The sequence below is a fragment of the Bos indicus genome, chromosome 23 (genome assembly GCF_029378745.1).
Source record: "Bos indicus isolate NIAB-ARS_2022 breed Sahiwal x Tharparkar chromosome 23, NIAB-ARS_B.indTharparkar_mat_pri_1.0, whole genome shotgun sequence".
Classification (NCBI taxonomy): domain Eukaryota; kingdom Metazoa; phylum Chordata; class Mammalia; order Artiodactyla; family Bovidae; genus Bos; species Bos indicus.
This window is the reverse complement of record NC_091782.1, coordinates 22,254,426-22,268,822: the sequence shown is the minus strand read 5'-3', so window position 1 is coordinate 22,268,822 and position 14,397 is coordinate 22,254,426.

The window sequence follows — 14,397 nt, the reverse complement described above, 5'->3', positions numbered from 1 at the left end:
AAGCTTAACTTATTGGTGATTAAAACCCAGCAGCAGCTACTGGGCCCAGATATTGATCAGAAACTAGAATAATGCTATTTGCTGACTGTACTTTAAAACACCATACGCTTGCTTTTTTATTTCCAGATTTTAAAATCTCAGATTACTATTTAGGACCAAGAATTAAATCCTAGAGCTTTTTATTAATTGTCTTCTTAGCTTTTTTAAAAATACCAAAGCACACTCTCTTCAATTGCCTAACATAACTTCCTGAAGGAGAGCACAAAAATAGAAAGAGAGAAGCTCACGTATAATTTTTAAAGCATAAACCTTTGTCCTGACCTGGTTTACAGCTCTAAAGTTTTACCAAAATTAAAATCAAGGTTTTTGCTCTCTGGTATTAAGCATCTATGGGATCCTAGCATGGATCAGATATTCTTCGCATAACTGGAATGTGTTTAGAGTTCCACACGCCTTGTTCCATTACAACTCCAAGACAATAATTTTTTGTCAATAAGAATACTGAGATTGGGGATTCCCTTGTGGCTCAGTGGTAAAGAATTTGCCTTCCAATGCAGGAGGCACTGGTTCGATCCCTGGTCCAGGAAGTTCCCACATGCCTTGCAGCAACTAAGCCCATGCGTGACAACTGTTAAGGCTGTGCTCCAGAGCCCAGGAGTCACAACTGCTGAAGTCCACATACCCTAAAGCCTGTGCTCTGCAACAAGAGATGCCACTGCAATGAGAAGCTCTCGCACTGAAACTAGAGAGGAGCCCCTGATCACCGCAACTAGAGAAAAGCCCACCCAGCAATGAAGACCCAGCAGAGCCAAAAAATAAAATAAAATGATAAATTAAAAAAAAAAAAGAATACTGAGATTTAGAGAAATTCAGCAGCTCATGAGAAGTTATACTACTTAACTCCTAGTAGAATCTCATTAAAAACTTGTGGACTAAATCAATGAACAAACATTTAACCCACACAGAACACTGTTTCAAATATATTCAAATGTTTTCATGGACAAAGGGAAGAAATTATATGTATTTTAAAGGAAAAAAAAAAGGGTATGTGTCAATAAACACAGTCATTTCAGGAAAGCATCCTAAAAAATAAGACTATTTCAGAGCAGTCCCAAAAAGAAATATTCCCAGAATTTCCAGTACAATCTCAATTTTAAATATTCTATCTTGTCAACACAATAACTGTGCTTTTTCGATCATGAGATCCCATTTTTTAATTTCAGACTTATTGAGGTATAACTGACATACAAAATTATAAAAGATATTTTAAGTATACATCATGGTGATTTGACATACATTGCGAAAGGATTTCCTTCCACTGAGTTAATTAACACATTCCTTGCTTTATATATTTATCTCTGGTTTGTTTTTGTTTGTTTGTTTGTTTTTTGGTGAGAACATTTAACTTACATTCTCTTAGGTTTTTTCTATTATGTAATACAATGTTAAACTTCAATTACAGTTACCATGTTATATGTTAGAGGTTCAGATCTTATTCATCTTATCACTAAAAGTTTCTACCTTTTTACCAACCTCTTTCTATTTCCCCCAGCTTCCAGCTTTGGCAATCCCTTTTCTACTCTCTGTTTCTATCAGTTTGACCTTTTCTTTCTTTAATATTCTGTATATAAATGATATCATGCAATAGTTGTCTTTGTCTGGCTTATTTCACATAGCAGAATGCCCTCAGTTCAGTTCAGTCACTCAGTCATGTCTGACTCTTTGAGACCCCATGGACTGCAGCACGCCAGGCCTCCCTGTCCATCACCAACTCCTGGAGTTTACTCAAATTCATGTCTATCGAGTCAGTAATGCCATCTAACCATCTCATTCTCTGTCGTCCCCTTTTCCTTCTGCCTTTGATCTTTCCCAGCATCAGGATCTTCCAATGTGTCAGTTCTTTGCATCAGGTGGCCAAAGTATTATAGTTTCAGCTTCAGCATCAGTCCTTCCAATGAATATTCAGGGATGATTTCCTTTAGAATTGACTTGTTGGATCTCCTTGCAGTCCAAGGGACTCTCAAGAGTCTTCTCCAACACCACAGTTCAAAAGCATCAATTCTTCAGCACTCAGCTTTCTTTATAGTCCAATTCTCACATCCATACATGACTACTGGAAAAACCATAACTTTGACTAGATGGACCTTTGCTGGCAAAGTAATGTCTCTGCTTTTCAGTATGTTGTCTAGGTTGGTCATAGCTTTACTTCCAAGGAGCAAGCATCTTTTAATTTCATGGGTGCAATCACAATCTGCAGTGATTTTGGAGCCCAAAAAAATAAAGCCTCTCACTGTTTCCATTGCTTCCCACCTATTTGCCATGAAGTGATGGGACTGGATGCCATGATCTTAGTTTTCTAAATGTTGAGTTTTAAGCCAACTTCTTTACTCTCCTCTTTCACTTCCATCAAGAGGCTTTTTAGTTCTTCTTCACTTTCTGCCATAAGGGTGGTGTCATCTGCATATCTGAGGTTATTGATATTTCTCCCAGCAATCTTGATTCCAGCTTGTGATTCTTCCAGCCCTGCATTTTACATTGTGTACTCTGCATATAAGTTAAATAAGCAGGGTGACAATATACAGCCTTGACATACTCCTTTCCCAATTTGGAACCAGTCCATTGTTCCATGTCCAGTTCTAACTGTTTCTTATTGACCTGCGTACAGATTTCTCAGGTGGTCTGGGATTCCCATCTCTTGAAGAATTTTCCACAGTTTGTTGTGATCCACACAGTCAAAGGTTTCGGCATAGTCAATGAAGCAGAAGTAGACATTTTTCTGGAACTCTCTTGCTTTTTTGATGATCCAGTGGATGTTGGCAATTTGGTCTCTGGTTCCTCTGCCTTTTGTAAATCCAGCTTGAACATCTGGGATTGCACGGTTCACGTACTGTTGAAGCCTGGCTTGAAGAATTTTGAGCATTACTTTACTAGCGTGTGAGATGAGTGCAATTGTGTGGTAGTTTGAGCATTCTTTGGCATTGCCCTTCTTTGGGATTGGAATGAAAACTGACCTTTTCCAGTCCTGTGGCCACTGCTGAGTTTTCCAAATTTGCTGGCATATTGAGTGCAGCGCTTTCACAGCATCATCTTTTAGGATTTGAAATAGCTCAGTTGGAATTCCATCACCTCCACTAGCTTTGTTCGTAGTGATGCTTCCTGAGGCCCACCTGACTTCACACTCCAGGATGTCTGGCTCTATGTGGGTGATCACACCATCATGGTTATCTGGGTCATGAAGATCTTTTCTGTATAGTTCTTCTGTGTATTCTTGCCACCTCTTCTTAATATCTTCTGCTTCTGTTAGGTCCATACCATTTCTGTCCTTTATTGTGCCCATCATTGGTATGTATAATTTTCTTGAAGAGATCTCTAGTCTTTCCCATTCTGTTGTTTTCCTCTATTTCTTTGCATTGATCACTGAGGAAGGCTTTTTTATCTCTCCTTGCTATTCTTTGGAACTCTGCATTCAGATGGATATATCTTTCCTTTTCTCGTTTGCCTTTAGCTTCTTTTCTTTCCTCAGCTATTTGTAAGGCCTCCTCAGACAACCATTTTGTCTTTTTACATTTCTTTTTCTGAGGGATGGTCTTGATCACTGCATCCTATACAATGTCACGAACCTCCATCCATAGTTCTTCAGACACACTGTCAATCAGATCTAATCCCTTGAATCTATTTCTCACTTCCACTGTATAATCATAAGGGATTTGATTTAGGTCATACCTGAATGGCCTAGTAGTTTTCCCTGCTTTCTTCAATTTAAGTCTGAATATGGCAATAAGAAGTTCATGATCTGAGCCACAGTCAGTGCCCAGTCTTGTTTCTGCTGACTGTATAGAGCTTCTCCATCTTTGGCTGCACAGAATACAATCAATCTGATTTCAATATTGACAATCTGGTGATGTCCATGTGTAAAGTCTTCTCTTATGTTGTTGGAAGAGGGTGTTTGCTATGACCAGTTCATTCTCTTGGCAAAACTTTGTTAGCCTTTGCCCTGCTTCATTTTGTACTCCAAGGCCAAACTTGCCTGTTACCCCAGGTATCTCTTGACTTCTTACTTTTGCATTCCAGTCCCCTATAATGAAAAAGACATCTTATTGGGATGTTGGTTATAGAAGGTCTTGTAGGTCTTCATAGAACTGTTCAACTTCAGCTTCTTCAGCAATACTGGTTGGGGCATAGACTTGGATTACTGTGATATTGAATGGTTTGCCTTGGAAACGAACAGAGATCATTCTGTCATTTTTGAGATGGCACCCAAGAACTGTATTTCAGACTCTTTCATTGGCTATGAGGGCTACTCCATTTCTTCTAAGGGATTCTTACCCACAGTGGTAGATATAATGGTCATCTGAGTTAAATTCACCCATTCCAGTCCATTTTAGTTCACTGATTCCTAAACCTTCAGTATTCACTCTTGCCATCTCCTGTTTGACCACTTCCAATTTACCTTGATTCATGGACCTAACATTCCAGGTTCCTATGCAATATTGTTCTTTATAGCATCAGACTACTTCCATCACCAGTCACATCCACAACGGGGTGATGTTTTTGCTTTTGCTCCATCTTTTCATTCTTTCTGGAGTTATTTCTCCACTCTTCTCCAGTAGCATTTTGGGCACCTACCAACCTGAGTTCATTTTTCAGTGTCCTATCTTTTTGCCTTTTCATGGGGTTCTCAAGGCAAGAATACTGAAGTGGTTTACCATTCCCTTCTCCAGTGGACCACATTTTGTCAGAACTCTCCACCATGGCCCTCCCATCTTGGGTGGCCCTACACAGCATGGCTCATAGTTTCATTGAGTTAAACAGGCTGTGGTCCATGTCATCAGTTTAACTAGTTTTCTGTGACTGTGGTTTTCATTCTGTCTGCCCTCTGAGGGATAAGGATAAGAGGCTTATGGGAGCTTCCTGATGGGAGAGACTGACAGTGGGGGAAACTGGGTCTTGTTCTGATGGGCAGGGCCATGCTCACTAAATCTTTAATCCAATTTTCTGTTGATGGGTGGAGCTGTGTTCCCTCCCTGTTGTTTACCCAGGCCAAACTATGGTGGCGGTAATGAAGTTAATGGCGACCTCCTTCAGAAGGTCCCATGCACGCACTGCTGCACTCAGTGCCCCTGACCTGCAGCAGGCCACCAGCAACCCACACCACTGGTGGAGACTCCTGGACACTCATAGGCAAGTTTGGGTCAGTCTCTTGTGGGGTCACTGCTCCTTTGTCCGGGGTCCTGGTGCACACAAGGTTTTGTTTGTGTCCTCCAAGAGTCTGTTTCCCCAGTCCTGTGTAAGTTTTGGCAGCTCTATAGTGGGGTTAATGACAACATCCTCCAAGAGCTCTTATGCCACATGCAGAACTGCTTCACCCAGAGCTCCTGCCCCTGAGTCAGGCCACTGTTGACCTGGATCTCCACAGGAGACACTCAAACACTCAAAGGCAGGTCTGACTCAGTCTCTGTGGGGTCTCCTGGTGCACACAAGGTTTTGTTTGAGCCCTCCAAGCATCTCTGTGGGTATGGGGTTTGATTCTAGACAGGATTTCTCCCCTCCTACCATTTTTCTGGGGCTTCTCCTTTGTGCTTGGATGTGGAATATCTTTTTTTGGTGGGATCCAACATTCTCCTGTCAGTGGGTGTTCAGTGGCAAGTTGTAATTTTGGAGTTCTCACGGGAGAAGATGAGCTCACGTCCTTCTGCTCTGCCACCTTGTCTACTCATGTCCCTCCATGTTAGCAAAAAAGGATTTTGTTCTTTCTCACAGCTCAATAATATTCTGTTGTGCACATTTACACATCTTTTTTATCCATTTGACTTTTGATGGATACTTAGATTGCTACCATTTCTTGACTACTGTTGTGCCCTCACTTTTGAAAATGTTCTCACCATAAACGTGCTTCATTTCCCATCACCCACTCACCCTCCTTCTGAAGGTCAGATATCTTGTTTTTCAAAACCTGGACCTGAAGGACAAATCTGTCTTTATTGAAGGTATGTGATTTATTTTATTTTTGAAAATTTGATTGCACTGCACAGCTTGCAGGATCTGGTGCTGGGCAGTGAATACACAGATTCCCATCTGCTGACCAACCAGAGAATTCCTAGTTATTTACTTTTTGAAATTTACAAATCATCATGTCTCTCCAAAGAAAGATGTTGGAATGAGAAAAATAATGAAAAGACGGCTTAAATGGAGGGAGGGGAGAAACAATACAAAGAACACTGACTTTTTAAATTTGTGTGTGGATTCTCTACCAATGCCAGGCCATGTCTTTTGTGTAGATTCATTCTTGCCACAAAATGAAATCTTTGTGTAGATTCAAGAGACCCAAGATCCAGGATTAGTTATACTTGGATGTGTGCTAAATCACTTCAGTCACATCTGGCTCTTTGTGACCCTATGGACTGTAGCCTGCCAGGCTCCTCTGTCCATGGGATTCTCCAGGCAAGAACACTAGAGTAGGTTTCCATATCCTCCTCCAGAGGATCTTCTTGACCCAGGGATAGAACCTGCATCTCTACCATCTCCTGCATTGGCGGGTAGGTTCTTTACCACTAATGCCATCTGGGAAGCTCTTTAGTTATGCTTATTGTTGATATAAAAAGGTAACTAATGACCACAGAGAACCAGAGTTAAGTGGCCAAGGAGAATCCCAAATGCTGGATTCCAAGAAGGAAGACATGAATGGTTTAGAAGAGCGGGACACCTTCTGTGCAATATAATAGTGTCCATGAAACTATTTGGGTGGTATTATCTATTTCTAAAATTAAAGAATATCTTTTCTTCTACCATGCAAATCTAACAGGTTCTGGGAATAAAACAGTAAAACAACAAAGTTTGTTCCATCTTTCATGGAGTTTCCATTTTAACAGAGGTGCAAGATCACTACAAAAATGTATTTAATTACTGTTGAAATAAGCACTTATTCAGTAAGCATTAATAGGAATTACAAGTGTCTCCAAAGTCATGTGGTGGGAAGTCCCTATTTTAGAGGTAGGCCAGAGGGAGTGAGAGGATGGAACAGCAGGACCCTCTGGTCTTCCCGCTATGTCCTCTGCCTCCTTTTGTCTGTGGAAAGCTTTAGTCAAAGAAAAAGCTTAATCAGAGAAATAAGAACATGCAGAAAAAAAGGAAAACAGTCCAAGGAGACTAAATTATGATAATGTAGTCATCAAACATAGTTAAGGGCTTTTAGTTCCTTCACAAGAGCTATGGATGATATTCTGAACCAATTCCTGTGAGCTGTCTTACAGATACTGAAATCCCCTACCAGGTGGAAGAAGTCATTAATAATTACATGATGACCAGACTATAACTGTGACATAAGCTGCCACAGTTCCAAAAATTGGCCTCAAAGAAATGGAAACAAACCAACCCTGGAACTGAAGATTAGCTGCACTTAAAACAACCAAGATGATGCTGGTCTGACCACTGATGATCAGTTTCAAAATATCTACCAGAGATAACTATGCTGTTTCTGCATGTAGCCCCCTCCTTCTGTCTATAAATTTCTTCCCCTCTGACTGTCAGTTGGGGGAGTTGGCCTTTGGACAGAGGTCTGCTCTCCACTCCAGTTGCCAGCATCTGAAATAAAGCGAAATTTACTTTCCACCAATCTGGCTGGTTTATTGGCATTTGAGTGGCAAGCAGCCGGATCCAACACCTTTCAGTAACAGATGTGCCTTGATAAGGTACTGGGGTAGTTAAAAGCCTCAGATGCAAGAAAAGCTGTCGTTTATCAGATCCAGCACTTAGCCCCTGCCGGGGGTCCTCCTGATATCCAACCCAAGACAAGAACCTGTGAGGTGCATATCTCACTCTTTTCTGGGTCTCAGCCAAAAAGATCACAATACCACCCCCAGGACAACAGTATCCAGCATCTAGTCCACTGAATTGTGTTCTCTGGTGTGTGTCTGTGTGTGTATACTTACTGCTTCAGTTGTGTCCAACTCTTTGTGACCCTGTGAACTGTAGCCTGTCAGGCTCTTCTGTCCATGGGATTCTCCAGGCAAGAATACTGAAGTGGGCTACCATTTCCTCCTCCAGGGATCAAAACTTTGTCTCTTGCTTCTCCTGCATTGGCAGTATGAATATTGACAGTATTCTTTACCACTGGGCCACCTGGGAAGCCTGTGTTCTCCATTATACATCCCCAAGTAATCTTGAACTTCTCTTTCATAGAGCTCCCTTCTTAATGCATGTCTCTTCTGCCTGAAAAATTCATGGCTACAGGAACTGTGACTCTTGGTGACCAGTGGTGCCCCCAGGTCCAAGCACACCATCAGAAGCATATTTAGTAGGCACTCAGTAAATATTTTTTGAGTAAATCAATCAATGAGGAGGAGGGCTGTTCCATGTTAGAACTGAAACCAAGAGGCAAGGAGTCAGGGTGACACAGCAGAGGTCTTGCACAGCAAGACTGGCCCACGTTGACTGTTCCCCTGCTCCCTCATGAAGAAAATAGAGTAGGAATTTGAGTTGACCTTTATCCCTTCTCTCTTGCTTCTGAATTCTTCTGATTATTAGTCATGGTGCTATTTTTCAGATCCTCTAGTGCAACTTTTCACTTATAAGCTCTTGGGCCCCAGATATTGATAAAGGAAGATTTTCTCATCCATTTATTTGTCCTTAATCTTCTTTGTCTGTCATTTTGACTTAACACCAATAATACTCAAGCAGATGGTTGTAAGTTAATGCTGCTTCCTGGGATTTAACATATAAACTTGAGCATTAGGGGAGATGCAGATTTATGTCTCCTTTTATATCAGGAAAGCAATCACCATAAAAAAAATCCATCTCAATGAATGTTTTTCCCACACAGGAAGCAAAAAACTTATGTATCTCAACTGAAATAATCGGACTTGTCAACTGAGCTACTATGAATAATGTATCTAGTAGCATTTTTTCCAGAATAGTAGCCTGAATCCAGCTCCCTGGGTCCACACTTTTGAAGGACTACTTCCATCTTAGCTGAGAACAAACTCAAATCTAAGTCATCTTAAGGGATGTGCAATTATTATTTTGAGCATCCCTGCCCTGTAAGAAATACACTAGTGCAGTATTTAAGTTTTACTATAGCTGACTATTTTTTTTAATTTTCTTTGTTCCCTCTTTAGGGCTTTTCTCCTTTCTTTGGCTATATGGTTCCATTCTAGGTATTCTAGATATCTACTCTCTCACTTCCTTCATATCCTACTCCAATGACCTCTTTACAGTGTGGTTCTTCCCTGGTCAACCTATATAAAAATGCCCAGCTTTTTACCTTGGGAGAAAGGTAGATATACCTTCCAGATATAATTCAGGGAGGAAGAATCCAAACACTCTGAGTTGAAAAGACTGAATAGGGAGTTTTAAAAGGTAGGAAAGGGGAGGGAGGAGGGAGGAGGGTTCAGGATGGGGAACACATGTATACCCGTGATGGATTCATTTCGATATTTGGCAAAACTAATACAATTCTGTAAAGTTTAAAAATAAAATAAAATTAAAAAAAATAAAAATAAAAAGATCCTGATCCTAAAAAAAATAAAAAATAAAAGGTAGGAAAATATCATCTCTAATGGAGCCATATGTCATCCAATCAAAACTGACCCAGACTTGACACAGATGTTCGAATTAACAAAGACATGAAAACAGTTATTATTATAACTCTATTATATATGTATATTCAAAACTTAACTAGAGACATGGAAAGCATAAAAACGTCCCTAATCAAACTTCCGAAGATGAAAACTGCAAAGCCTGAGATTAAAAAAAATACTCTGGATGATAGTATTAGATCAGAAAAGATGGTGAATTTGAAGAAAAAGCAATAGAAACTCATAAATGAAACAAACAGAAAAAAATATAATTTTATATATGTAAGTTTTCTCTTATTATTTAAATGTAGTGTGGGATATATAGTATATATAAAAGTAAAGTGAATGAAAACTTTACAAAGATTAGAAGTGAAGAATTAATACTATATGGTTCTTATGTTATATGCAGAGTGCCTATCCTTTAAAGGTAGACTGTGATCAGTTATGTGTGTAATAATTCCTAAGGCAACCACTAAAATAACAAAACAAAGAGTTGTAGCTAATAAGCCAACCAAGGAAATAAGATGATATCATAAAAGTAAAAAAAGGAAGGAAGAACAAAGATTAGATGATGTCTTTGTCAGGGTTCTCCAGAGAAACAAAATCAACAAGGCTGTGTGTGTGTGTGTGTGTATGAAGAGGGAGAGATTTATTAGAAGAAATTGACTTACATGCCTATGGAGGTTAATAAGTCCAGCAATCTCACTCACTTCTGGGTATTCTTCCAAAGAAAACAAAAGCACTAATTTGAAAAGATACATTTACTTCTATGTGGGCATATTTACCATATCCAACATAGGAAGTAAACTCAGTGTCCATCGATAGATGTATGGATCCAGAAGATAAATGCTGTTGTTCAGTAGCTAAGTCATGTCCAACTCTTTGCAACCCCATAGACTGCAGCAAGCCAGGCTATCTTGTTCTTCACTGTCTCCTGGAGATTGCTCAAATTCATGTCCTTTGAGTCAGTGAGACTACCTAACCATCTCATCCTCTGCCACCCTCTTCTCTTTTTGCCTTCATCTTTCCCAACATTAGGGTCTATCCTAATGACAAAATTGTTCATAATTTTCTGTCTAACTAAAGGAAGAAAAGGGCTTTCCTGATGGCTCAGTGATAAATAATCCACCTGCAATGCAGGAGACAAAGGAGACAAGGGTTTGCTCCCTGGGTCAGGATGATCCCCTCGAGGAGGAAATGGCAACTCACTCCAATATTCTTGCCAAGAAAATCCTGTCAACAGAGAAGCCTGGCAGGGTACAGACTATAGGGTCACAAAGAGTTGACCACGAATGAGCAACTGAGCTTGTCAAGGAAGAAAACCTCTTTGATTGCAACTGCATTATTAAAAGGCTTTTAAACCATACTTTTACCGTGCCAAGTCACTTCAGTCACATCTGACTCTTTGCGACTCTATGCCCACCAGGCTTCTCTGTCCGTGGGATTCTCCAGGCAAGAATACTGGAGTGGGTTACCATGCCCTTCTCCAGGGGATCTTCTTGACCCAGGAATCAAATCCACATCTCTTATGCATCCTGCATTCCCAGACAGGTTCTTTACCACTAGCGCTGCCTGGGAAGCCCAAATCGTACTTACCTGTTTTCAACTCTGAATAGAATAACAAGCCTCATGGCTTTTTGTCTAGCTAGAAGATGACTTTTGTCAAAGAGATGATCTTTCTCTGCCTCTTACTCTGCTTTCTGGAACACTTTTCCTCGCGCCTCCAAGATCAGCTAAATGTCACTATAGGTACCATTCCATTCTCACCATCACATTCCAATGCAGAGAACCACTAATTCCTCCCTGGCTATACTGACCACTATTACACTGACTATGATGGCATACATCCCATTGTACCTTAGTTAATCCCCTGTGTCCTTGACTATTCCCTCTGCATAATTCTTAAATACACAGACTGTGTTTTGCTCATTATCTTTGTATACGTCATACCTTCACCTTGTCTGCTTCATAGTAAACATTCCAAAAAAGCATACTGAGTAAACATTCGTTGTCACCGATCATTTCACACTATGAAAACACCAGGGTCTTTGTTTCCCTTCCACCCCATCTGTGAACCTTCATCATTGACATCTACATCTATACATCTAATATGTATATTAGAAATTCATGGTCAGAATGAGAATGTTAAAGACTGGATTGATCAGTCTTTAAAGAATTTTACTCTGATTGCACTTTTCTGATTCATCAAATGTACAAAATTGAAAGTTAGCATTTGTTGTCCAACAGCGTTTTTAATTTAGAACCCTTAGCCCCCTGAGATAACTATGAGCATGATGTCCTAGGGCATGACATTCCTGGAAAGTACTATTACTCATTCTCGTCACCAATCTGCATTTAAAGGTCAAAATCTGAAGCTCCTTGTTATATATGTGGGCAATGACCTTGGAAAGGATTGACTTTTCACTGCTCTCTTTCATCCTCAAATAATTACTTTTTCCTAAATAAACTTATCAAAGATTAGAGGGAACTCTACATTAAAAGGGCTTCCCTGATGACTCAGGCTGTAAAGAATCAGCCTGAAATGCAGGAGATCTGGATTCGATCCTTGGGTCCAGAAGATTCCCTGAAGAAGGGAATGGCTTCTAAAATCACATAACCTATTTAGTCTCTTTTGGTTCTGAGACCAATTCCAATGTGCACGTGCATGCACACACACACACACACACACACCCCAGCAAGTAATTCTCCAGGCAGCAACAGGATGTCCTGCAATTCGACTCAGTTCTGACACTATCAATCTGAAGAGAGCTTCAGATCCCACAGGTCAAGGAAAGACAAGGTCATTTATCCTCCACCCCCTCCTTCAAACACCAGCCAGTTGCAAGCCCAGGTCGTTATCTGTTTCTGATCAATTGACTACAAACTGTAGGCTCCAGACCCACCCTAGCTCAGAACACCAGCTGCAAGTCCAGATGGTTACCTGTACTTCTGACCAACTGCCTATAAATTGGAGGTTCTAACGACCCTTTTTTAGGGCTGGATTAATTTTCTAGATCAGCACTCAGAACTCAGAGAAATATTTTAGTTACTAAATCCCTGATTTATTGTAAAAGGATGTAACTTGGGAACAGCCAAATGGGAGAGATGCTTAGGGCAAGCTTGCCCCTCTTCCCAAATTTCCACATGTTCACCAGACTGAAGCTCTCCGTACCCTATCCTGTTGGGGGATTTTTATGGAGGCTTCATTACATGGGGGTTCCCCTTGTGGGTCAGACAGTAAAGAATCTTCCTGCAATGCAGCAGACCCGGGTTCAATTCCTAGGTCAGGAAGATCCCCTGGAGGGGAAAATGGCAATCCACTCCAGTATTCTTGCCTGGAGAATTCCATTGACAGAGGAGTCTGGGGTTGCAAAGAATCTGACACAACTGAGCAACTAACACTTTCACTTTCTTTCATTACACAGGCATGATTGATTGAATCATTAGTTCAGTTCAGTCTCTCAGTCGTGTCTGACTCTGTGAGCCCATGAACTGCAGCATGCCAGGCTTCCTTGTCCATCACCAGCTCCCGGAGATTGCTCAAACTCATGCCATCCAACGTCTCCTCCTCTGTCGTCCACTTCTCTTCCTGCCTTCAATCTTTCCCAGCATCAGGGTCTTTGCCAGTGAGTCAGTTCTTTGCATCAGGTGGCCAAAGTATTGGAACTTCAGCTTCAGCATCAGTCCTTACAAGGAATATTCAGGACTGATTTCCTTTAAGATTGACTGGTTTGATCTCCTTGCAGGCCAAGGGACTCTCAAGAGTCTTTTCCAATACCACAATTTGAAAACATCAATTCTATGGCACTGGCTTTCTTTATAGTCCAAATCTCACATCCATGCATGACTGCTGGAAAACCCACAGCTTTGACTATAAAGACCTTTGTTGGTAAAGTAATAACTCTGCTTTTTAATATGCTGTCTAGGTTTGTCATAGCTTTTCTTCCAAGGAGTAAGCGTCTTTTAATATCATGGCTACATCTGCAATGATTTTGGAGCCCAAGAAAACAAAGTGTCACTGTTTCCACTGTTACCCCATCTATTTGCCATGAAGTGGATGAGACTGAATGCCATGATCTTTGTTTTTTGAATGTTGAGTTTTAAGCCAGCTTTTTTACTCTCCTCTTTTACTTTCCTCAAGAGACTCTTTAGTTCCTCTTCGCTTTCTGCCATAAGTGTGGTGTCACCTGCATATCTGAGGTTATTGATATTTCTCCTGGGAACCTTGATGCCAGCTTGTCCTTCATCCAGCCCAGCATTGCACATGATGTAGTCTACATATAAGTTAAATAAGCAAGGTGACAATATACAGCCTTGATGTACTCCTTTCCAACTTTTGAGTCCGATGTTCCGTGTCTGGTTCTAACTGTTGCTTCTTGACCTGCATACAGATTGCTCAGGAAGCAAGTCAGCTGGTCTGATATTCCCATCTCTTGAAGAATTTTCCACAGTTTGCTGTTATCCACATAGTCAAAAGTTTTGGCATACTGTTGGGGGCCAGAGTGAGGTACTCTGCCCGTGACAAAGGTCATGAGGAAGGAGGCTCGACATACGCAAAGGCGGGATCAAGCCTCAGGAGTCCCCCTGGAACTCCTCGAGCATCTACCCCCATAACCAGAGCCTGCCTACTTTACTACCTTGTGCTCTCACCTACATCTCTGACTTTACAGGGGGCTGTCCCCCACCACCTCTTTCGGAGAAGGAGTTAACTTAGAGCTCCAGTTAATAAAAACTCCTGGGTGTGACAAGAGTGTTTTAACCTACAAACTCCTCTGAAGGTTCTCTGGCCTGCCTGACAGGCTTGTCCGGCCACATGTGATTGCTC